This window comes from Xenopus tropicalis, chromosome 6 (assembly GCF_000004195.4).
Source record: "Xenopus tropicalis strain Nigerian chromosome 6, UCB_Xtro_10.0, whole genome shotgun sequence".
Lineage (NCBI taxonomy): Eukaryota > Metazoa > Chordata > Amphibia > Anura > Pipidae > Xenopus > Xenopus tropicalis.
Genome location: NC_030682.2, coordinates 149,382,666 through 149,410,381, shown reverse-complemented (window position 1 = coordinate 149,410,381; position 27,716 = coordinate 149,382,666).

Sequence of the window (27,716 nt, the reverse complement as noted above, 5' to 3'; positions counted from 1 at the left end):
TTCTCTCCTGCTCCCCCCATTATTCCTTGTTTTTCTCTCCTGCTCCCCCCATTATTCCTTATGTCTTTCTCTCCTGCTCCCCCCATTATTCCTTATGTTTTTCCCTCCTGCTCCCCCTATTATTCCTTATGTCTTTCTCTCCTGCTCCCCCCATTATTCCTTATGTCTTTCTCTTCTGCTCCCCCATTATTCCTTATGTCTTTCCCTCCTGCTCCCCCCATTATTCCTTATGTCTTTCCCTCCTGCTCCCCCCATTATTCCTTATGTTTTTCTCTCCTGCTCCCCCCATTATTCCTTATGTCTTTCTCTCCTGCTCCCCCCATTATTCCTTATGTCTTTCTCTTCTGCTCCCCCCCCACTATTCCTTATGTCTTTCTCTCCTGCACCCCCCATTATTCCTTATGTCTTACTCTCCTGCTCCCCCCATTATTCCTTATGTCTTTCCCTCCTGCTCCCCCCATTATTCCTTATGTCTCTCTCCTGCTCCCCCCATTATTCCTTATATCTTTCCCTCCTGCTCCCCCCATTATTCCTTATGTCTTTCTCTCCTGCTCCCCCATTATTCCTTATATCTTTCCCTCCTGCTCCCCCCATTATTCCTTATGTCTTTCTCTCCTGCTCCCCCCATTATTCCTTATGTCTTTCTCTTCTGCTCCCCCCCCACTATTCCTTATGTCTTTCTCTCCTGCTCCCCCATTATTCCTTATGTCTTACTCTCCTGCTCCCCCCATTATTCCTTATGTTTTTCCCTCCTGCTCCCCCCATTATTCCTTATGTTTTTCTCTCCTGCTCCCCCCATTATTCCTTATGTCTTTCTCTCCTGCTCCCCCCATTATTCCTTATGTCTTTCTCTTCTGCTCCCCCCCCCCACTATTCCTTATGTCTTACTCTCCTGCTCCCCCCATTATTCCTTATGTCTTTCTCTCCTGCTCCCCCCATTAATCCTTATGTCGTTGTCTCCTGCTCCCCCCATTATTCCTTATGTCGTTGTCTCCTGCTCCCCCATTATTCCTTATGTCGTTGTCTCCTGCTCCCCCATTATTCCTTATGTCTTTCCCTCCTGCTCCCCCCATTATGCCTAATGCCTATTTGTTAGGAGGTTTAATTTTCTTTTACTTTACCTTCCCCTTTATTCTCATTCATTCTTGTACACCCAATGCTAAACTCCCACATATTGTGCTGCCCTCAGATTGTAGATCAGGAAACAAAACTGTCACAGTTTTTACTCCCTATTGTTTATTAATATCAGCGGGATACACAGGGCAATAATGCTCATATCTGCCCGCAGCTTGGGGGGGTCACAGGGCGGAGCCTCTCAGCAGGACTAAAAGGGACCCGAGGGGCAGCCCCAGCGCAGGGTAACTGTATTTTACCCCAGTGGCGCCGCTGATGTTGCACAGGTCGGTTTTGCAGCAGGAAATGGTACCAGAGGCCCTGGCAATACTGCTGCTTCCTGGGGTGCAGCTGGGGGTGCAGGATTTAGTGATGGTTGTTACACCCGCTGTACAATGACAGAGATATAAGGGTTAGTTTGTGCCTCATCAGCAAATTCCCCCCCTTCTTGCCTTACCCTACACGCACTTCCACACTCACTGGCACTGTACCAGCTTCTTGCCTTACCCTACACTCACTCCCGCACTCACTGGCACTGTACCAGCTTCTTGCCTTACCCTACACGCACTCCCGCACTCACTGGCACTGTACCAGCTTCTTGCCTTACCCTACACGCACTCCCGCACTCACTGGCACTGTACCAGCTTCTTGCCTTACCCTACACGCACTCCCGCACTCACTGGCACTGTACCAGCTTCTTGCCTTACCCTACACGCACTCCCGCACTCACTGGCACTGTACCAGCTTCTTGCCTTACCCTACATGCACTCACTGGCACTGTACCAGCTTCTTGCCTTACCCTACACGCACTCCCGCACTCACTGGCACTGTACCAGCTTCTTGCCTTACCCTACACACACTCCCGCACTCACTGGCACTGTACCAGCTTCTTGCCTTACCCTACACGCACTCCCGCACTCACTGGCACTGTACCAGCTTCTTGCCTTACCCTACACGCACTCCCGCACTCACTGGCACTGTACCAGCTTCTTGCCTTACCCTACACGCACTCCCGCACTCACTGGCACTGTACCAGCTTCTTGCCTTACCCTACACGCACTCCCGCACTCACTGGCACTGTACCAGCTTCTTGCCTTACCCTACACACACTCCCGCACTCACTGGCACTGTACCAGCTTCTTGCCTTACCCTACACGCACTCCCGCACTCACTGGCACTGTACCAGCTTCTTGCCTTACAATAAACATTATCTCACAAGATTACAGCTCTTATGCAACATTACAGCTGCCCCTGAGGCACAACTCGGTTGCCCCCCTTGCACCCCATCAAAAACATCCCTGGATGGCAGGAGAGTCTTCATTATTACTAAGAAACTCTATAAGGATTTTTCTTTTAATAGCAACCATCAGATCTCTGTAAATTATAGGGGCGGGGCTTTATAACAGCCCTGGGTTATATGGTTTTGGTACAAGTTGCCTTTTATTTTTAATTTTTAGATTTAGAGTTCAGATTAGATTTTTCTCCATCTTGCCCTGCTGTCTCCACCTTGCCCTGCTGTCTCCCTCTGGCCCTGCTGTCTCCCTCTGGCCCTGCTGTCTCCCTCTGGCCCTGCTGTCTCCCTCTGGCCCTGCTGTCTCCCTCTGGCCCTGCTGTCTCCCTCTGGCCCTGCTGTCTCCCTCTGGCCCTGCTGTCTCCATCTGGCCCTACTGTCTCCCCCCCACCCCTATCTTGTCCGGCTGTTGCAGCCCCATTAGTACTGGGTGACTGGGTGCAAGACATTTGCTGCAAACCAAATTGGCACATAAGAAGGCTGATAAGCAAATAATTAGATTAAAATCAATAAATATGGGCTGATGGGATATTAGAATTGGCCTTCCTGCAGTTTTCCCAGCAATGGGTTTGGCTCAGGGTTTTTGAGGAAACTGATTGTCCCCAAACCATTTGCTTGGTTCTCAGTTAGTGGTGGAACTGCTGGGGCCCAATTGCCCCCCCCCGGGGCACTTACAAGAAGAACTAACAACAGTCTCACAGTAGGCGTCATATGAACGGCAGGTGGTTAGGGTCAGGCATTCGGCGTTGGTGGGGGCACTCGTACATGTGTAGCACTTCAGGGGCACAGCTGCAAATAAAGGAGAATATTCCCACATTAATATACACAGAAAAGCTTAAAGCAACAAACCTTTTGGTAAATCTGCCCCCCAGCTCAGCAACGATGTCCAGGGCTTCCTATCCTGTTAGTTGGAACCCTAAAATAGATCTCTTATGATTAGATTGTCAGCTCCATTGCTGCAGGGACTGAATAACAAATTATTAAATATGTGGTTGTATCAGAAATGGCTTCGACTTCGGAAGTAGGGAGCCCTTGGGGCCAATGATGATTATTGTGCATAGAAAGAGCCACAGATTTGGGAGATTACAACAAAGTCATATTTAGAATAACAAATGCCAATCACGGCTCTGTCCGGAATGAAAACCTGTGCCATATACTATAGGGCATTTATTGTGCAGAAATGGTTAATGTGTAGGGGCTGGGGGGGCAGATACAAACTTTAAATCTCAGAAGTAATATAATTAGTTTATAGTTTGTATTATAAGGGTTATGTTTCATTTTATAAGAATGTACAATATACAGTATATAAATATAGTGGTAGAATGGCCCAACAAATGAGAGAAAAGGTGAGTTTTCCCTTCAAGTTCTCCATAGTGGGAGATGTAATCTTTAAGAGAGAGGATGATAAACCGAGAAGGGTTGCTCTGTTTAAAAGGTTGTGCTATCTGGCCCTGGAAGCTATAGGGTTCTGGAAGGAACAAACGGATCAGGCGATCCATTCCAGTAGTCCAGCTCACCTATTGGAGCTTACTTTCCACAGGAAGGCTGTCCTGTGGAAAAGGTATTTAATGGTATAGAAAGGTGTGAGACAGTCTCTTTGAGTGGGGCAGAGAGCAGGAAGGATACCTCTCAGTGTTAGGGCTCCCAGAGGGGCTGGGGGGCTGCCTGCCACTGCCAGAAGCAGAGGGAGCCCAGACTTGAGAAAGCTGCCAAGAGACTGAGGATCTAAGGAGCTGAAAGGAAAGCCAGGAGGCTGAGCTAATCCCCCAGAAGTGTGTGAGTACAGGGGTGACCCCAACATTTGTATTTTCTTACTGGTAGTCCACAAGGGCCCAGGTTAGTGAGGGGACTAATCTAATGTGTGAAGGTAGTGCCCAGAGGGCAGGATTTATTTTTATGATTTGTTTTGTATGCTGAAATGGGCCCCCCTGTGTAAATAAACTGCATTAAAGCCAAGAAAGTGTCTGTCCTGGATCCCGCTAGTTTACATATGGTGCTTGGATGTGGGCAAACGCAAAAGTTTGCTTAAAAAGAGAAGTTTGCTAGGAAAAGCAAAGGTTTGAAGATTTAAAGTGACAGACACCCTCTTAAAGGCAAGGTTTAAAGCTGACCAACAACAGTGAAGTTGTTTAAAGTACACCTACTGTGTGTTGCAGTTGCTGTGGGACTGTGTGATGTAAATTTGGGCTAAAACAAATGTTTAAAATCCTATGAGAGGTGTGTGGAGTCATTGCTTGTGATTCAGAAGTTTGCTGAGAGTCTGCTAACAGGTGCAGGACAATTAATGTGGCTAATTGAGTCAGCCTGTTTATCCAATGCTCAGAGTGCAAAATGGGCAAGCAAAGCAGAAAAGGTTCTGTGAAAGCAAAGTGTTTGCTGAAAATGTGTCTTGAACAAGAGAAAAGTTTGGGATACCAAAATTATGCTGAGTGTTTACTGCAAAAAGATGTGAATTTTGTGATTAAACATGAAACTGCTGGTGGTGGTAAACAGAAATGGGGCATAGACTGTGCAAGTAAAATATCTCCGTGTCAAGCTGAAAATTGTGCAGTTAAAGTGTGTATTTCACAGGCCAAAGGAGTTAACACAAAAGCAAACTTCCAGGTGCAGCAATGGTTAAATAAATTGAAGACTGACAATGAGAGTCAGAAGCTGCAGTGCCTTGCTGAATTGGTTCAGTGGTTAAAAGAAAGGACTGTAACATGTTTAAAAAGGTTTTCCAGTACAGGGTGTTGTAGTTGCACTGGTTAAACTGCTGGAAATGAACCATAACTTTGATATTAAGAACTTTACCTGCCAAGCATTAAAAAGTATTTTGGAAGTATTTCCTCTCTCTTCTGAAGTGGTAGTTGATGCAGTTCCCATACTACTGGAAGAGGTACAGCGTGCAAGAAACCTTGATGTGGTGGAACAAGCTTTTGCTGTACTTGAGATTGTCTCATACACATGGCAGGGCCATATTACTGACTGGTGAACTGGGTGATTGTTTCTATGACCTAGAATGCTTCAGCATCCGAGCAAAGAGAAATGCTTTAGCCATGGCTGCCAAATGTTGCCAGCAAATTCAGCCCAGTGAGTTTCATTTGATTGCTAAAGCTTTGCCAGAATTATCACAAAGGTTAACCCATCAGGACAAGGAGTCAGTGGAAAGTATACTCCTGTGAATCCTCCTGCTACTGAACTTCATGGACACAACCTTAGACTGTTAACAGAGAACCCCTAATTCCTTCAGATTTTAGGAACATTTTAATAAATGCTCCAGATCCTAAAAAAATCCTGGTTGCCTGCCTTATCTATCTTGTATGTATGTGTCAGGGTCAATGCATGTAGAAATGGAAAGATTATGGACTGATAGTCTATGGCAGTTGCCTTAGCCTGTAAACAAAAGGTTTCAGAGAATATTAGAGGACATATGGCACAATTAAAGTTATAAACTTGGTTTTAGTTAATTTCTGAATGGCCTAGCCTCACTGCTATTTTTATAAGAAAGATAAGAAAGTGTTAGAGAAAGAAGCAGCATGTTTGAGAGTACAAAGAAAGAGAAACGGGACACTGACAATGCCTATTGGAGGAAAGGGGGAATAGAGATTGAGGTTATTATGTTAATAAGCCACAAAACTGCATTCAATATTTTTGTTCCCAAAACCAATACTATCTTCCCTTTAATAGGAATTCCCATTTCAGTGTGGGTAGATTCCAAACGTAACTAGTTGACTGTACACCATACAAAGCTACTATACACCCGCATTCTCAGCCTATTTTCTCAAACAGTATCCTATCAGTAAATGGTATTTGTCCCCTTGTTAACTCCTTCCTACAGCAAGGCATTTCACGCCTGATTGTTCTCCCCTTACAACACACCAGTCAACCCAGTGCCTAAAAAAAAAAAAAAAAGGGGTGTGAATATTGTTTAATCCAAGACTTAAGGGCCATTAACACTTTAATTACACTTATTGTGTTCATTATTCCTGATGTGACAGTTCTACTTACATCTATACCCTGTGATGTGTTTGTATTCACAGTTATGATTTAAAGTAATGTTTTTTCCTCGGTCCCAGTTGACCTTGAGACACAGTTACTATTGGCTTTTATTTTTGATGGGGCCTAATTTACCTAGACCCATCATCCCTAAGGTTATTGGATTTCATCAGTGGCCATTCCCTGATACTCCAATATTCCTTGAAGTCATGGACTCCTAGCCATGGTTCCGTCCTGCTTCAGTACATCAATGACCTACTGTTGTGTAGCCCTAATCAGGCTGCTAATGTTGCTCACATGGTTAGTCCTTTACAACACCTTGCACTTGAAGGTCACAAAATTGCTAAACACAAAACTCCGATGGGGGCTGAGTCTGTTGAATACTAATACAATATTCTTGGGCAGTGCACAAAGAAAGATCAATATGCGTTAATTATATGGTCACCAGCTATGCAAAATGTGTTTTATCAGCTTAATAAATCTCTGGTTCAAGCCCCTGCTTTAGGACTACCAAATTATTGTAAACCATTTCTTTTGTATGTTAAGGACACCTGTAAAACCATGACTGCAGTCTGTGCTCAGGAGTCTGGAGGCAATTTGCGTCCGGTAGCCCATTTTTCCAAAGTAATGCTTGTTCCGGTACAGGGGATGCCGGCGTGTCTCAAAGCTTTAGCAGCTAGTGCTATGGCTGTAGAAATGTCAGTCAGTCATGATTGGTCACAATACTATCTTGCATACTTCACATCAAGTCACACATTTGCTATAAAACATTACCACCCAACATAAGACTTCCCAATGCCTTAGTGGAGACATCTTACTTGACACGTAAAATTTTAATTATTGAATATGCTTCTACAACACAAGGTCCCGCAGCAGTTTTCAATGCATTATTACATTTTTCTAATCCTGATAGCAATCCATTGTTACAAGCTCTGTGTGTTACTGAAATTCATAATAGTACTACACCAAGAGGGGATTTACAAGATTCAACTTAGAGAATACTATTAACATTTTTGTTGAGGGTTCTTGTTCCAGGACCTCAGATCACGAGTACCAGGCAGACTACGCAGTTGTGTAACTCCCTGATATAGTCATTTAGTCAGGTCCATTAACTATTAACTCCTTGGGTTAGAAGTCCGCTTATTATTCCCAGTGATTTAGAACTAATCAAATAAGAATTTGTACATAACTTTATCATTACTTTGAATGGCAACTATGATGATGTCTCTTTGTCTTTTCCCTTATCCACACAGGAACCTACATATACCTCCCGCCCTGAAGACTCTGTTTTGTTCAACAGCTGCATAGTTATCGAAAAGGGGGATTTCTGTTTGGACCGAAAACCACAGTTATTGCCATCACACCAACCTCCATTCTAACAGACTCCAGTGACCAGTGGATTCACGCTTCGAGTGTGAAACTTGCCCGAGTTGCTACCACCACCAGTACCTTCTAACGATTATAACACTACCAAAGATGACCTCTTCTTGCCTGATAACACCGCCCCAAGACATCAGGACAGACAGAATGCCCAGGATGACCAGGAGGATGATCAGAGAAAAACTCAAGAACCGATAACTACCTGTAATGAACAGGAAATAGACAAAATATGCACTTTGGTGCAGCCTCTTATTTTCCTTTTGATATTTATCCCATTGTGAATATTACTTAACTGCATCTACTCTTCTTCATTTGCAGAAACTTTTCAGTCTGTTATAAGCCTCCCATTAATGAAATTTTTTCTATTTCTACAACCAATTTATCTATAGTATCTAGGGTTAAACGTGAAGCTTAATCCCCTCACCTTATTAGTTTCTTTGTTTAAAGGTTTTAATGGGATTAGGATAATGCAATGAGGTTGGTTCAATGCTATTACTATTCACACTTAAAGATAATATTACTTGCTATACTGTACTATATGGAATATGTCTGCAACTTTCTCTGTCTATAAGGTTCCAGATCTGTTAAAAGGTTGTTTTATGTTTTCTAACACCACCTGTGACTGTTCCATATCTAATATCACTGCATTCCAATCTATTATTCTTAACTTTTCTGTTTGATTTAACCTTTTTTGAATAACATTGTGTCTACTACTTATACCTGGACTTATGTCACTAATTTTTCTCTTCCTGTAGACCTTGCGTTAGTTTTTATTAATAATACTCCAATCACTAACCACACATAGTTTATTATTAACATTAAGCGTGTCCATCTTGATACACCTTAACACAGTTATTCTATTATACCAACACTCGGTACTTGTGTCAATGTCACTACTATACTAAGATCTCACTATAATTGTTTCTATTCCAGTAGTTCCCATTTGCTATCTTTCTTCCCGTACTAAACGTGGGACAGGTACCACGCTAGAGGTTCTTAATGGTGTTGATATGAAAGTTTTACGTAACAAGTTATTTACAGATGCTTCCCACCTTAAAACTACATTCCATATTAATGCTCAATGGGCCCTACTGTTGTTGAATCACAAGTTACTCCATTAACATTAGATAAGCAAATGATCCAATACCTAGGTAATCTAACATATAACCCTTTTAGAACTTGAAAATATGCTTAAAATTCCTAATATGTTTGATATTGTATGTAGTAGTAAGGTTGATATTTTGTTGTAGCAAATACAGTATCAGGGGATGATAGACGACTACCAATGAGAAGAGGTTTATCTATTGGGCCCCTGAATAAGAAATATACATTCTTCTTCTAGTCAGCGGTACTCTGTGCTTCAATTTTCTAAGCAATCGCATCTAAAGAAACTAGATAATCATATGTATAGTTGATCATTTCATGATCTAAGAGGGGATTGAAGGGTTAATATGATTATGAACTTAGTGCTAAAAATCTGTATACATGTTTTTTTTTTCTTTTTATCTCTGTCCTTCTTAAATAATCTTAGCCATCCTGTTATTGGACAAGCTGTTTTTGTTTTTCTTTTTGCCAATACCATCAAGGTTAAAATGCTCAAGGCTGAATACCAAGTAAACCACAGCTGAACCTTACTTTTTACACAAAGATTTGAATGTATGTCATTAGAATGTTTATCTGACTATTCTGTAATGATTACAGTTGTCCCACAGTATGTTTGCCTAGCTACAGACTTTCCTGTCGGTGTTTATGCTGTTGATTCTTCTCTACCTTTTAGTGGCTGCTTTGCCAATGTCACTCTGCTACGATGTTTCAATTGTATTTACTATTTTTCTCCCATTTCCTACTGTTCACAAGTCATTCATGTATTTCCCATCTGCTTTACCTTAGATCAGTATCAGATCCCTACTTCAATGTACTGTTCCTTAATCACTGATAATACTAATGCTATAGCCGCTTGTCACATGACCAATAACTGTATGACACAGCTATTAAAACAGTAGCAACTTAGAACAAGTTAATATCCCTAGGATCTCAAATACAGGACAATTTACAGCATTATTGGTATGATATATTCTCAGGTTGGGCACACATTGGCTATTCTATTGTTCAAAGCTTCTTCTATCTGCTTATCATTGTTGTAGCTATATTTGTTTTGCTTATTTTTTGTTCAACTTGTATTTGTCATGTACCTTTTGCAAACACATACAAAAGATGATTTCCATTTCTCAACTAGAACAACTCAAATATATTCCTGCTATAGATTCCTCACTACCTTTCAGTGGTTGCCTCACTAACGTCACCCTTTTACGTTGGTATAATTATACCTATTATTTTTCTCCTATCCCCACTGTCCATCGTTCCTTTGTGTATTTCCCGCCTACCTTGCCTGTAGGTGAATATCAGATTCCCAATACTGTATATCAATCACTTATTATCCATAACACTAACATGATTGCTGCTTATCGTAAGCATGATACCCAATTGCATGACACTGCTATTAAGACTGTTGCTACCAAGAACAAATTGCTCTCTCTGGGCTCTAAATACAAGATGAGCTGCAACCCCATTGGTATGATGCCTTCACTGGCTGGTCTCCTACAGGTTCTGCTGTTATTTTTGCTGTTATTACTGTGTTTGTTTTACTTGTATTATTCAATTTATCTCTCATGTACTTTTCGTAAACATATTAAAAAAAAAATTATTTCACATGCTCAGTCTGAACAACTTAAGCTTATTTATGCTTCACATATGTAGTCACTTCTGTGACTAAAAGGGGGATTGATAGGGTTTAAATTGCTAAATGCTGAATTTACACAATTTTGTTTTCAATCACGAAGGCCTGTGTATGTATTACTTCAGTTGTTATGATTATCCTCACTATCTTGTCTTTGTCCAAGTTGCTCCGGCCCTGATTATCTCAGCTAATATTCAAGGCTAAGAGATCATAATAAAGCTTCAGCAGCTACTTAAATAATTTCTGTATTTCTACTAATAATTGCAAGGCATATGTACCCACCCATGATATGTAAGCATAATGGGATGTGTTTTTCTATCTACTATATAATTAATATCAAAACAAAATAAAGTTGAACTTGTTTGCAATACACATACTGGTTGTATCGTTTGTACAAGTTCCCTGATCAGCGCACATGCGCAGACGATATCAGATGTTTCGCCGATGCACAGATTAAATCGAACCGGTTCGTGACTGCTTAGATACAGTGCAGAGAAGCACAGACAGAGTTAAAGAGATTAACCCTTACAAAACCCTACTATAGTTTATAGAAATACCCCACTGTGTAGCCCCGGGGGCAGCCGTTCCTGCACTGGTACAGCTGGGGTGTTTGCTACAGAAACCCTACTATAGTTTATATAAATACCCCGCTGTGTAGCCCCGGGGGGCAGCCATTCCTGCACTGGTACAGCTGGGGTGTTTGCTACAGAAACCCTACTATAGTTTATATAAATACCCCGCTGTGTAGCCCTGGGGGCAGCCGTTCCTGCACTGGTACAGCTGGGGTGTTTGCTACAGAAACCCTACTATAGTTTATATAAATACCCCGCTGTGTAGCCCCGGGGGCAGTCATTCCTGCACCGGTACAGCTGGGGTGTTTGCTACAGAAACCCTACTATAGTTTATATAAATACCCCGCTGTGTAGCCCCGGGGGCAGTCATTCCTGCACCGGTACAGCTGGGGTGTTTGCTACAGAAACCCTACTATAGTTTATATAAATACCCCGCTGTGTAGCCCCGGGGGCAGCCATTCCTGCACTGGTACAGCTGGGGTGTTTGCTACAGAAACCCTACTATAGTTTATATAATAAGCTGCTGTGTAGCCCCGGGAGCAGCCATTCAAGCTGGAGAAAAGGCACAGGTTACATAGCAGACAATAGATAAGACACCATTGTATTCTACAGGGTTTATCTGTTAGCTGCTATATAACCTGTGCCTTTTCTTCTTTTGAATGGCTGCCCCCATTGCTACACAGCAGGGTTTATATAAACTCTAGTAATGTTTCTGAAGCAAACACACAACTTTTACCAGTGCAGGGCAGCAGTACATTATAGTTTAATTTCTTTAAAATATATAAATTTTTTGGTGTTACTGTTCCTTTTAAGGACCCTTCATAGCTGTCCTAGGGAACCACAGAGTTAGAAAAAGTACAATTTACCACTTCCCTACAATTGTATGTTTGACTGTGAAGTGAGTGCCCTCCATTTATCTATATTTATTTAATGGCAGTGCGCTAAAATCCCAGTTCCCAGTGCCTTTTATCCACATAGAATCAAATCTCCTACCTAAGCAAGTAATACAGGTCAAAATCCGTGAGTGTGCCAAGAAAGGGTTACACTTGTATAACAGAAGATTTGGTCCCCCTTGCAATAGTGAAGGATAGTAGGAACTGGGATTTTAGTACAGTGCGCCACCTAGTGGACAATGAGGAGCACACCTCAAGAGGATTTCCACTAGGAAATAATCACACACAGTTTGCAGCAAATATCAAATTTATATAATGGTGTGAAGGTAAAATAATTATAACAGTAATAACCCTGCTTTGGAAACCTGTGGGGGTTTAGCCACTACTGGCTCAGTCTCTAGGGGGACTCAGTCCCACACTTCCCTCCTGGAGGAAATACCCTTTCCCAGTTCAGTCCCTTCCCCAGGGCTCTTTCCCCAGGTAGCACTACCTGCCCCAAAGTACCTCTCCCTTTGGAATAGGCAGTTGCTCTCACGTAGCCCTGAGAAACACCTATCCTCCCAGGGGCCACACACAGGAGACTCTATACCTTCCTCAGATGGATCCCACACACAGGGACACACACAGGAGACTCTATACCAGTGATCCCCAACCAGTGGCTCAGGGGCAACATGTTGCTCACCAACCCCTTGGATGTTGCTCTCAGTGCCCCCAAACCAGGTAGTTATTTTTGAATCCCTGACTTGGGGGCAAGTTTTGGTTGAATAAAAACAAGATTTCCTACCAAATAAACCCCCTGTAAGCTGATAGTGTGCATAGAGGCCCCTAATAGCCAATCTTAGCCCTTATTTGGCTCCTCCATGAACTTTTATGGTGCTTGTGTTGCTCTCCAAGTCTTTTTACATTTGACTGTGGCTCACGAGTAAGAAAGGTTGGGGATCCCTGCTCTATACCTTCCCTCAGATGGATCCCTCACTGGGGACTCACACAGGGGACACACACAGGAGACTCTATACCTTCCCTCAGATGGATCCCTCACTGGGGACTCACACAGGGGACACACACAGGAGACTCTATACCTTCCCTCAGATGGATCCCTCACTGGGGACTCACACAGGGACACACACAGGAGACTCTATACCTTCCCTCAGATGGATCCCTCAATGGGGACTCACACAGGGACACACACAGGAGACTCTATACCTTCCCTCAGATGGATCCCTCACTGGGGACTCACACAGGGGACACACACAGGAGACTCTATACCTTCCCTCAGATGGATCCCTCACTGGGGACTCACACAGGGACACACACAGGAGACTCTATACCTTCCCTCAGATGGATCACTCACTGGGGACTCACACAGGGACACACACAGGAGACTCTATACCTTCCCTCAGATGGATCCCTCACTGGGGACTCACACAGGAGACTCTATACCTTCCCTCAGATGGATCCCTCACTGGGGACTCACACAGGGACACACACAGGAGACTCTATACCTTCCCTCAGATGGATCCCTCACTGGGGACTCACACAGGGACACACACAGGAGACTCTATACCTTCCCTCAGATGGATCCCTCACTGGGGACTCACACAGGGGACACACACAGGAGACTCTATACCTTCCCTCAGATGGATCCCTCACTGGGGACTCACACAGGGACACACACAGGAGACTCTATACCTTCCCTCAGATGGATCACTCACTGGGGACTCACACAGGGACACACACAGGAGACTCTATACCTTCCCTCAGATGGATCCCTCACTGGGGACTCACACAGGAGACTCTATACCTTCCCTCAGATGGATCCCTCACTGGGGACTCACACAGGGACACACACAGGAGACTCTATACCTTCCCTCAGATGGATCCCTCACTGGGGACTCACACAGGGACACACACAGGAGACTCTATACCTTCCCTCAGATGGATCCCTCACTGGGGACTCACACAGGGGACACACACAGGAGACTCTATACCTTCCCTCAGATGGATCCCTCACTGGGGACTCACACAGGGACACACACAGGAGACTCTATACCTTCCCTCAGATGGATCCCTCACTGGGGACTCACACAGGGACACACACAGGAGACTCTATACCTTCCCTCAGATGGATCCCTCACTGGGGACTCACACAGGGGGACACACAGGAGACTCTATACCTTCCCTCAGATGGATCCCTCACTGGGGACTCACACAGGGACACACACAGCAGACTCTATACCTTCCCTCAGATGGATCCCTCACTGGGATCTGCAGGGGATAAAGGCATCTGACTGCAGTGTAGCAGATCTCTCTGTCTCAACTCAGGCAAAACAACAGGGGCCCCTTTATGAACTGCTGGGCCCGCCCCTGATTTTTGTCTCCAAACCTAGGCACACCTCCTCTTTCTCAACAGGGCACTGGGGCATCCAGCCAATCGGGTTTCTCCCCAGTCTGTAGCTGGGCAGGATGATGTCACAGACTGAGAAACAGGGCACAGAGTTCTCTGATCCCCTACACAAGTATACAGCCCAAAATGAGTGAGTGTGCCAAGAAAGGGTTACATATATATGATTTCTAGTTAATGAAACCATACGTGAGTAAGGCAAGGCCTGCACCCACTGGGAGCTGTTACATGTCAGTGCCCTGATGTACATATATTACTGGGCTAATGTTCTATATTAAACACAGATAGGGTTACCTGAGATCAAGTTGAAGTTGCACAGGTCGGTGTTGCAGCAGGAAGTGGTACTGGTAAGTCCGCCAATACTGGCACTTCCTGGGGTGCAGCTGGGGGTGCAGGATTTATCAATGGTTGTTTTCAATGCTGTACAATGACAGAGATATCAGTGTTAGTTTCTGCCTCATCAGCAAATCCCCCCTGACTCCTTCTTGCCTTACCCTACACACACTCCCACACTCACTGGCACTGTACCAGCTTCTTGCCTTACCCTACACACACTCCCGCACTCACTGGAACTGTACCAGCTTCTTGCCTTACCCTACACGCACTCCCACACTCACTGGCACTGTACCAGCTTCTTGCCTTACCATACACACACTCCCGCACTCACTGGCACTGTACCAGCTTCTTGCCTTACCATACACACACTCCCGCACTCACTGGCACTGTACCAGCTTCTTGCCTTACCCTACACTCACTCCCGCACTCACTGGCACTGTACCAGCTTCTTGCCTTACCCTACACGCACTCCCGCACTCACTGGCACTGTACCAGCTTCTTGCCTTACCCTACACGCACTCCCGCACTCACTGGCACTGTACCAGCTTCTTGCCTTACCATACACGCACTCCCACACTCACTGGCACTGTACCAGCTTCTTGCCTTACCATACACACACTTCCACACTTACTGGCACTGTACCAGCTTCTTGCCTTACCCTACACACACTCCCGCACTCACTGGCACTGTACCAGCTTCTTGCCTTACCCTACACGCACTCCCGCACTCACTGGCACTGTACCAGCTTCTTGCCTTACCCTACACGCACTCCCGCACTCACTGGCACTGTACCAGCTTCTTGCCTTACCCTACACGCACTCCCGCACTCACTGGCACTGTACCAGCTTCTTGCCTTACCCTACACGCACTCCTGCACTCACTGGCACTGTACCAGCTTCTTGCCTTACCCTACACGCACTCCCACACTCACTGGCACTGTACCAGCTTCTTACCTTACCCTACATGCACTCCCGCACTCACTGGCACTGTACCAGCTTCTTGCCTTACCCTACACACACTCCCGCACTCACTGGCACTGTACCAGCTTCTTGCCTTACCCTACATGCACTCCCGCACTCACTGGCACTGTACCAGCTTCTTGCCTTACCCTACACGCACTCCCGCACTCACTGGCACTGTACCAGCTTCTTGCCTTACCCTACACGCACTCCCGCACTCACTGGCACTGTACCAGCTTCTTGCCTTACCCTACACTCACTCCCGCACTCACTGGCACTGTACCAGCTTCTTGCCTTACCCTACACACACTCCCGCACTCACTGGCACTGTACCAGCTTCTTGCCTTACCCTACACTCACTCCCGCACTCACTGGCACTGTACCAGCTTCTTGCCTTACCCTACACGCACTCCCGCACTCACTGGCACTGTACCAGCTTCTTGCCTTACCATACACGCACTCCCGCACTCACTGGCACTGTACCAGCTTCTTGCCTTACCCTACACACACTCCCGCACTCACTGGCACTGTACCAGCTACTTGCCTTACCCTACACACACTCCCGCACTCACTGGCACTGTACCAGCTTCTTGCCTTACCATACACGCACTCCCGCACTCACTGGCACTGTACCAGCTTCTTGCCTTACCATACACGCACTCCCGCACTCACTGGCACTGTACCAGCTTCTTGCCTTACCCTACACACACTCCCGCACTCACTGGCACTGTACCAGCTTCTTGCCTTACCATACACGCACTCCCGCACTCACTGGCACTGTACCAGCTTCTTGCCTTACCCTACACGCACTCCCGCACTCACTGGCACTGTACCAGCTTCTTGCCTTACCCAACACACACTTCCGCACTCACTGGCACTGTACCAGCTTCTTGCCTTACCCTACACGCACTCCCGCACTCACTGGCACTGTACCAGCTTCTTGCCTTACCCTACATGCACTCCCGCACTCACTGGCACTGTATCAGCTTCTTGCCTTACCCTACACGCACTCCCGCACTCACTGGCACTGTACCAGCTACTTGCCTTACCCTACACGCACTCCCGCACTCACTGGCACTGTATCAGCTTCTTGCCTTACCATACACGCACTCCCGCACTCACTGGCACTGTACCAGCTTCTTGCCTTACCCTACACACACTCCCGCACTCACTGGCACTGTATCAGCTTCTTGCCTTACCCTACACACACTCCCGCACTCACTGGCACTGTACCAGCTTCTTGCCTTACCCTACACACACTCCCGCACTCACTGGCACTGTACCAGCTTCTTGCCTTACCCTACACACACTCCCGCACTCACTGGCACTGTACCAGCTTCTTGCCTTACCATACACGCACTCCCGCACTCACTGGCACTGTATCAGCTTCTTGCCTTACCCTACACGCACTCCCGCACTCACTGGCACTGTATCAGCTTCTTGCCTTACCCTACACGCACTCCCGCACTCACTGGCACTGTACCAGCTTCTTGCCTTACCCTACATGCACTCCCGCACTCACTGGCACTGTACCAGCTTCTTGCCTTACCCTACACGCACTCCCGCACTCACTGGCACTGTACCAGCTTCTTGCCTTACCCTACACGCACTCCCGCACTCACTGGCACTGTACCAGCTTCTTGCCTTACCCTACACACACTCCCGCACTCACTGGCACTGTACCAGCTTCTTGCCTTACCCTACACACACTCCCGCACTCACTGGCACTGTACCAGCTTCTTGCCTTACCCTACACTCACTCCCGCACTCACTGGCACTGTACCAGCTTCTTGCCTTACCCTACACGCACTCCCGCACTCACTGGCACTGTACCAGCTTCTTGCCTTACCATACACGCACTCCCGCACTCACTGGCACTGTACCAGCTTCTTGCCTTACCCTACACACACTCCCGCACTCACTGGCACTGTACCAGCTACTTGCCTTACCCTACACACACTCCCGCACTCACTGGCACTGTACCAGCTTCTTGCCTTACCATACACGCACTCCCGCACTCACTGGCACTGTACCAGCTTCTTGCCTTACCATACACGCACTCCCGCACTCACTGGCACTGTACCAGCTTCTTGCCTTACCCTACACACACTCCCGCACTCACTGGCACTGTACCAGCTTCTTGCCTTACCATACACGCACTCCCGCACTCACTGGCACTGTACCAGCTTCTTGCCTTACCCTACACGCACTCCCGCACTCACTGGCACTGTACCAGCTTCTTGCCTTACCCAACACACACTTCCGCACTCACTGGCACTGTACCAGCTTCTTGCCTTACCCTACACGCACTCCCGCACTCACTGGCACTGTACCAGCTTCTTGCCTTACCCTACATGCACTCCCGCACTCACTGGCACTGTATCAGCTTCTTGCCTTACCCTACACGCACTCCCGCACTCACTGGCACTGTACCAGCTACTTGCCTTACCCTACACGCACTCCCGCACTCACTGGCACTGTATCAGCTTCTTGCCTTACCATACACGCACTCCCGCACTCACTGGCACTGTACCAGCTTCTTGCCTTACCCTACACACACTCCCGCACTCACTGGCACTGTATCAGCTTCTTGCCTTACCCTACACACACTCCCGCACTCACTGGCACTGTACCAGCTTCTTGCCTTACCCTACACACACTCCCGCACTCACTGGCACTGTACCAGCTTCTTGCCTTACCCTACACGCACTCCTGCACTCACTGGCACTGTACCAGCTTCTTGCCTTACCCTACACGCACTCCCACACTCACTGGCACTGTACCAGCTTCTTACCTTACCCTACATGCACTCCCGCACTCACTGGCACTGTACCAGCTTCTTGCCTTACCCTACACACACTCCCGCACTCACTGGCACTGTACCAGCTTCTTGCCTTACCCTACACACACTCCCGCACTCACTGGCACTGTACCAGCTTCTTGCCTTACCCTACACGCACTCCCGCACTCACTGGCACTGTACCAGCTTCTTGCCTTACCCTACACGCACTCCCGCACTCACTGGCACTGTACCAGCTTCTTGCCTTACCCTACACACACTCCCGCACTCACTGGCACTGTACCAGCTTCTTGCCTTACCCTACACACACTCCCGCACTCACTGGCACTGTACCAGCTTCTTGCCTTACCCTACACTCACTCCCGCACTCACTGGCACTGTACCAGCTTCTTGCCTTACCCTACACGCACTCCCGCACTCACTGGCACTGTACCAGCTTCTTGCCTTACCATACACGCACTCCCGCACTCACTGGCACTGTACCAGCTTCTTGCCTTACCCTACACACACTCCCGCACTCACTGGCACTGTACCAGCTACTTGCCTTACCCTACACACACTCCCGCACTCACTGGCACTGTACCAGCTTCTTGCCTTACCATACACGCACTCCCGCACTCACTGGCACTGTACCAGCTTCTTGCCTTACCATACACGCACTCCCGCACTCACTGGCACTGTACCAGCTTCTTGCCTTACCCTACACACACTCCCGCACTCACTGGCACTGTACCAGCTTCTTGCCTTACCATACACGCACTCCCGCACTCACTGGCACTGTACCAGCTTCTTGCCTTACCCTACACGCACTCCCGCACTCACTGGCACTGTACCAGCTTCTTGCCTTACCCAACACACACTTCCGCACTCACTGGCACTGTACCAGCTTCTTGCCTTACCCTACACGCACTCCCGCACTCACTGGCACTGTACCAGCTTCTTGCCTTACCCTACATGCACTCCCGCACTCACTGGCACTGTATCAGCTTCTTGCCTTACCCTACACGCACTCCCGCACTCACTGGCACTGTACCAGCTACTTGCCTTACCCTACACGCACTCCCGCACTCACTGGCACTGTATCAGCTTCTTGCCTTACCATACACGCACTCCCGCACTCACTGGCACTGTACCAGCTTCTTGCCTTACCCTACACACACTCCCGCACTCACTGGCACTGTATCAGCTTCTTGCCTTACCCTACACACACTCCCGCACTCACTGGCACTGTACCAGCTTCTTGCCTTACCCTACACACACTCCCGCACTCACTGGCACTGTACCAGCTTCTTGCCTTACCCTACACACACTCCCGCACTCACTGGCACTGTACCAGCTTCTTGCCTTACCATACACGCACTCCCGCACTCACTGGCACTGTACCAGCTTCTTGCCTTACCCTACACGCACTCCCGCACTCACTGGCACTGTATCAGCTTCTTGCCTTACCATACACGCACTCCCGCACTCACTGGCACTGTACCAGCTTCTTGCCTTACCCTACACACACTCCCGCACTCACTGGCACTGTATCAGCTTCTTGCCTTACCCTACACGCACTCCCGCACTCACTGGCACTGTATCAGCTTCTTGCCTTACCATACACGCACTCCCGCACTCACTGGCACTGTACCAGCTTCTTGCCTTACCCTACACGCACTCCCGCACTCACTGGCACTGTACCAGCTTCTTGCCTTACCCTACACGCACTCCCGCACTCACTGGCACTGTACCAGCTTCTTGCCTTACCCTACACGCACTCCCGCACTCACTGGCACTGTACCAGCTTCTTGCCTTACCCTACACGCACTCCCGCACTCACTGGCACTGTATCAGCTTCTTGCCTTACCCTACACACACTCCCGCACTCACTGGCACTGTACCAGCTTCTTGCCTTACCCTACACACACTCCCGCACTCACTGGCACTGTACCAGCTTCTTGCCTTACCCTACATGCACTCCCGCACTCACTAGCACTGTACCAGCTTCTTGCCTTACCCTACACACACTCCCGCACTCACTGGCACTGTATCAGCTTCTTGCCTTACCCTACACACACTCCCGCACTCACTGGCACTGTACCAGCTTCTTGCCTTACCCTACACGCACTCCCGCACTCACTGGCACTGTATCAGCTTCTTGCCTTACCCTACACACACTCCCGCACTCACTGGCACTGTATCAGCTTCTTGCCTTACCATACACGCACTCCCGCACTCACTGGCACTGTACCAGCTTCTTGCCTTACCCTACACACACTCCCGCACTCACTGGCACTGTACCAGCTTCTTGCCTTACCCTACACGCACTCCCGCACTCACTGGCACTGTATCAGCTTCTTGCCTTACCCTACACACACTCCCGCACTCACTGGCACTGTATCAGCTTCTTGCCTTACCATACACGCACTCCCGCACTCACTGGCACTGTACCAGCTTCTTGCCTTACCCTACACACACTCCCGCACTCACTGGCACTGTATCAGCTTCTTGCCTTACCCTACACACACTCCCGCACTCACTGGCACTGTACCAGCTTCTTGCCTTACCATACACACACTCCCGCACTCACTGGCACTGTACCAGCTTCTTGCCTTACCCTACACACACTCCCGCACTCACTGGCACTGTACCAGCTTCTTGCCTTACCCTACACACACTCCCACACTCACTGGCACTGTACCAGCTTCTTGCCTTACCCTACACACACTCCCGCACTCACTGGCACTGTACCAGCTTCTTGCCTTACCCTACACACACTCCCGCACTCACTGGCACTGTACCAGCTTCTTGCCTTACCCTACACACACTCCCACACTCACTGGCACTGTACCAGCTTCTTGCCTTACCCTACACACACTCCTGCACTCACTGGCACTGTACCAGCTTCTTGCCTTACCCTACACACACTCCCACACTCACTGGCACTGTACCAGCTTCTTGCCTTACCATACACGCACTCCCACACTCACTGGCACTGTATCAGCTTCTTGCCTTACCATACACGCACTCCCGCACTCACTGGCACTGTACCAGCTTCTTGCCTTACCCTACACACACTCCCGCACTCACTGGCACTGTATCAGCTTCTTGCCTTACCCTACACGCACTCCCGCACTCACTGGCACTGTATCAGCTTCTTGCCTTACCCTACACACACTCCCGCACTCACTGGCACTGTACTAGCTTCTTGCCTTACCCTACACACACTCCCGCACTCACTGGCACTGTACCAGCTTCTTGCCTTACCCTACACACACTCCCGCACTCACTGGCACTGTACCAGCTTCTTGCCTTACCATACACGCACTCCCGCACTCACTGGCACTGTACCAGCTTCTTGCCTTACCCTACACGCACTCCCGCACTCACTGGCACTGTATCAGCTTCTTGCCTTACCATACACGCACTCCCGCACTCACTGGCACTGTACCAGCTTCTTGCCTTACCCTACACACACTCCCGCACTCACTGGCACTGTATCAGCTTCTTGCCTTACCCTACACGCACTCCCGCACTCACTGGCACTGTATCAGCTTCTTGCCTTACCATACACGCACTCCCGCACTCACTGGCACTGTACCAGCTTCTTGCCTTACCCTACACACACTCCCGCACTCACTGGCACTGTACCAGCTTCTTGCCTTACCCTACACGCACTCCCGCACTCACTGGCACTGTACCAGCTTCTTGCCTTACCCTACACGCACTCCCGCACTCACTGGCACTGTATCAGCTTCTTGCCTTACCCTACACACACTCCCACACTCACTGGCACTGTACCAGCTTCTTGCCTTACCCTACACACACTCCCGCACTCACTGGCACTGTACCAGCTTCTTGCCTTACCCTACACACACTCCCGCACTCACTGGCACTGTACCAGCTTCTTGCCTTACCCTACACACACTCCCGCACTCACTGGCACTGTACCAGCTTCTTGCCTTACCCTACACGCACTCCCGCACTCACTGGCACTGTATCAGCTTCTTGCCTTACCATACACGCACTCCCGCACTCACTGGCACTGTACCAGCTTCTTGCCTTACCATACACGCACTCCCGCACTCACTGGCACTGTACCAGCTTCTTGCCTTACCATACACGCACTCCCGCACTCACTGGCACTGTACCAGCTTCTTGCCTTACCCTACACGCACTCCCGCACTCACTGGCACTGTACCAGCTTCTTGCCTTACCCTACACGCACTCCCGCACTCACTGGCACTGTACCAGCTTCTTGCCTTACCCTACACGCACTCCCGCACTCACTGGCACTGTACCAGCTTCTTGCCTTACCCTACACGCACTCCCGCACTCACTGGCACTGTACCAGCTTCTTGCCTTACCATACACGCACTCCCGCACTCACTGGCACTGTACCAGCTTCTTGCCTTACCCTACACGCACTCCCGCACTCACTGGCACTGTATCAGCTTCTTGCCTTACCCTACACACACTCCCGCACTCACTGGCACTGTACCAGCTTCTTGCCTTACCCTACACACACTCCCACACTCACTGGCACTGTACCAGCTTCTTGCCTTACCCTACACACACTCCCGCACTCACTGGCACTGTACCAGCTTCTTGCCTTACCCTACACGCACTCCCGCACTCACTGGCACTGTATCAGCTTCTTGCCTTACCCTACACACACTCCCGCACTCACTGGCACTGTACCAGCTTCTTGCCTTACCCTACACACACTCCCGCACTCACTGGCACTGTATCAGCTTCTTGCCTTACCCTACACACACTCCCGCACTCACTGGCACTGTACCAGCTTCTTGCCTTACCATACACACACTCCCGCACTCACTGGCACTGTACCAGCTTCTTGCCTTACCCTACACACACTCCCGCACTCACTGGCACTGTACCAGCTTCTTGCCTTACCCTACACACACTCCCACACTCACTGGCACTGTACCAGCTTCTTGCCTTACCCTACACACACTCCCGCACTCACTGGCACTGTACCAGCTTCTTGCCTTACCCTACACACACTCCCACACTCACTGGCACTGTACCAGCTTCTTGCCTTACCCTACACACACTCCTGCACTCACTGGCACTGTACCAGCTTCTTGCCTTACCCTACACACACTCCCACACTCACTGGCACTGTACCAGCTTCTTGCCTTACCCTACACACACTCCTGCACTCACTGGCACTGTACCAGCTTCTTGCCTTACCCTACACGCACTCCCGCACTCACTGGCACTGTACCAGCTTCTTGCCTTACCCTACACACACTCCCACACTCACTGGCACTGTACCAGCTTCTTGCCTTACCCTACACACACTCCCGCACTCACTGGCACTGTACCAGCTTCTTGCCTTACCATACACGCACTCCCGCACTCACTGGCACTGTACCAGCTTCTTGCCTTACCCTACACACACTCCCGCACTCACTGGCACTGTATCAGCTTCTTGCCTTACCCTACACACACTCCCGCACTCACTGGCACTGTATCAGCTTCTTGCCTTACCATACACGCACTCCCGCACTCACTGGCACTGTACCAGCTTCTTGCCTTACCATACACACACTCCCGCACTCACTGGCACTGTACCAGCTTCTTGCCTTACCATACACGCACTCCCGCACTCACTGGCACTGTACCAGCTTCTTGCCTTACCATATACACTTTCCGCACTCACTGGCACTGTACCAGCTTCTTGCCTTACCCTACACACACTCCCGCACTCACTGGCACTGTACCAGCTTCTTGCCTTACCCTACACGCACTCCCGCACTCACTGGCACTGTACCAGCTTCTTGCCTTACCCTACACACACTCCCACACTCACTGGCACTGTACCAGCTTCTTGCCTTACCCTACACGCACTCCCGCACTCACTGGCACTGTACCAGCTTCTTGCCTTACCATACACACACTCCCGCACTCACTGGCACTGTACCAGCTTCTTGCCTTACCCTACACACACTCCCGCACTCACTGGCACTGTACCAGCTTCTTGCCTTACCCTACACACACTCCCGCACTCACTGGCACTGTACCAGCTTCTTGCCTTACCATACACACACTCCCGCACTCACTGGCACTGTACCAGCTTCTTGCCTTACCATACACACACTCCCGCACTCACTGGCACTGTACCAGCTTCTTGCCTTACCCTACACACACTCCCGCACTCACTGGCACTGTATCAGCTTCTTGCCTTACCATACACACACTCCCGCACTCACTGGCACTGTACCAGCTTCTTGCCTTACAATACACGCACTCCCACACTCACTGGCACTGTACCAGCTTCTTGCCTTACCATACACACACTTCCACACTTACTGGCACTGTACCAGCTTCTTGCCTTACCCTACACACACTCCCGCACTCACTAGCACTGTACCAGCTTCTTGCCTTACCCTACACGCACTCCCGCACTCACTGGCACTGTACCAGCTTCTTGCCTTACCCTACACGCACTCCTGCACTCACTGGCACTGTACCAGCTTCTTGCCTTACCATACACACACTTCCACACTTACTGGCACTGTACCAGCTTCTTGCCTTACCCTACACACACTCCCGCACTCACTAGCACTGTACCAGCTTCTTGCCTTACCCTACACGCACTCCCGCACTCACTGGCACTGTACCAGCTTCTTGCCTTACCCTACACGCACTCCTGCACTCACTGGCACTGTACCAGCTTCTTGCCTTACCCTACACGCACTCCCGCACTCACTGGCACTGTACCAGCTTCTTGCCTTACCCTACACGCACTCCTGCACTCACTGGCACTGTACCAGCTTCTTGCCTTACCCTACACGCACTCCCACACTCACTGGCACTGTACCAGCTTCTTACCTTACCCTACATGCACTCCCGCACTCACTGGCACTGTACCAGCTTCTTGCCTTACCCTACACGCACTCCCGCACTCACTGGCACTGTACCAGCTTCTTGCCTTACCCTACACACACTCCCGCACTCACTGGCACTGTACCAGCTTCTTGCCTTACCCTACACGCACTCCCGCACTCACTGGCACTGTACCAGCTTCTTGCCTTACCCTACACACACTCCCGCACTCACTGGCACTGTACCAGCTTCTTGCCTTACCATACACGCACTCCCGCACTCACTGGCACTGTACCAGCTTCTTGCCTTACCCTACACGCACTCCCGCACTCACTGGCACTGTATCAGCTTCTTGCCTTACCATACACGCACTCCCGCACTCACTGGCACTGTACCAGCTTCTTGCCTTACCCTACACACACTCCCGCACTCACTGGCACTGTATCAGCTTCTTGCCTTACCCTACACGCACTCCCGCACTCACTGGCACTGTATCAGCTTCTTGCCTTACCATACACGCACTCCCGCACTCACTGGCACTGTACCAGCTTCTTGCCTTACCCTACACGCACTCCCGCACTCACTGGCACTGTACCAGCTTCTTGCCTTACCCTACACGCACTCCCGCACTCACTGGCACTGTATCAGCTTCTTGCCTTACCATACACGCACTCCCGCACTCACTGGCACTGTACCAGCTTCTTGCCTTACCATACACGCACTCCCGCACTCACTGGCACTGTACCAGCTTCTTGCCTTACCCTACACGCACTCCCGCACTCACTGGCACTGTACCAGCTTCTTGCCTTACCCTACACACACTCCCGCACTCACTGGCACTGTACCAGCTTCTTGCCTTACCCTACACGCACTCCCGCACTCACTGGCACTGTATCAGCTTCTTGCCTTACCCTACACACACTCCCGCACTCACTGGCACTGTACCAGCTTCTTGCCTTACCCTACACACACTCCCGCACTCACTGGCACTGTACCAGCTTCTTGCCTTACCCTACACACACTCCCGCACTCACTGGCACTGTACCAGCTTCTTGCCTTACCCTACACACACTCCCACACTCACTGGCACTGTACCAGCTTCTTGCCTTACCCTACACACACTCCCGCACTCACTGGCACTGTACCAGCTTCTTGCCTTACCCTACACACACTCCCACACTCACTGGCACTGTACCAGCTTCTTGCCTTACCCTACACACACTCCTGCACTCACTGGCACTGTACCAGCTTCTTGCCTTACCCTACACACACTCCCACACTCACTGGCACTGTACCAGCTTCTTGCCTTACCCTACACACACTCCTGCACTCACTGGCACTGTACCAGCTTCTTGCCTTACCCTACACGCACTCCCGCACTCACTGGCACTGTACCAGCTTCTTGCCTTACCCTACACACACTCCCACACTCACTGGCACTGTACCAGCTTCTTGCCTTACCCTACACACACTCCCGCACTCACTGGCACTGTATCAGCTTCTTGCCTTACCCTACACGCACTCCCGCACTCACTGGCACTGTACCAGCTTCTTGCCTTACCCTACACACACTCCCACACTCACTGGCACTGTACCAGCTTCTTGCCTTACCCTACACACACTCCTGCACTCACTGGCACTGTACCAGCTTCTTGCCTTACCCTACACGCACTCCCGCACTCACTGGCACTGTACCAGCTTCTTGCCTTACCCTACACACACTCCCACACTCACTGGCACTGTACCAGCTTCTTGCCTTACCCTACACACACTCCCGCACTCACTGGCACTGTATCAGCTTCTTGCCTTACCATACACGCACTCCCGCACTCACTGGCACTGTACCAGCTTCTTGCCTTACCCTACACACACTCCCGCACTCACTGGCACTGTATCAGCTTCTTGCCTTACCCTACACACACTCCCGCACTCACTGGCACTGTATCAACTTCTTGCCTTACCATACACGCACTCCCGCACTCACTGGCACTGTACCAGCTTCTTGCCTTACCATACACACACTCCCGCACTCACTGGCACTGTACCAGCTTCTTGCCTTACCATACACGCACTCCCGCACTCACTGGCACTGTACCAGCTTCTTGCCTTACCATATACACTTTCCGCACTCACTGGCACTGTACCAGCTTCTTGCCTTACCCTACACACACTCCCGCACTCACTGGCACTGTACCAGCTTCTTGCCTTACCCTACACGCACTCCCGCACTCACTGGCACTGTACCAGCTTCTTGCCTTACCCTACACACACTCCCACACTCACTGGCACTGTACCAGCTTCTTGCCTTACCCTACACGCACTCCCGCACTCACTGGCACTGTACCAGCTTCTTGCCTTACCATACACACACTCCCGCACTCACTGGCACTGTACCAGCTTCTTGCCTTACCCTACACAC